We start from the raw sequence: 463 nt of genomic DNA on the forward strand, positions 1-463 counted from the left end.
TTCTAGGAGTTTTGGAAGAATGGAGGGGGGAGGGGGTGTGCCTTGTCCAGCAGAGATCAGATCTCCTGGGACTCTTGCCTCAGGCAAACACGCTTGAGACACCTCTCCTGGTTTCGCCTACAGAATGATTGATTGATTTTTCCCCATGTTGCATCACCCTTTGCCATGCCTTTATGCCTAGAATATTAATAAACCTCTTGATAAAGTGGACAGTGCACCTGAGAGGGAAATGAGAGTGCTCACCTCCACATGCACACTCGGACCCATAGTGGCTGCTGAGGTTGGTATGTCATTCTGTGGTTGCTTGGTCTTAACAGTAATTACTCATTACAATTTGGTCTTAATAGTAATTACACATTATGATTTAGATGAATGTTTTACTCTTTATTTTACATCCATATACCCTCAAACTGACTGCATTATATCAGATCTATAAACTTGTAACTGATGGCCTGGTAATGAC

This window comes from Penaeus monodon, chromosome 23, assembly GCF_015228065.2.
Source record: "Penaeus monodon isolate SGIC_2016 chromosome 23, NSTDA_Pmon_1, whole genome shotgun sequence".
Lineage (NCBI taxonomy): Eukaryota > Metazoa > Arthropoda > Malacostraca > Decapoda > Penaeidae > Penaeus > Penaeus monodon.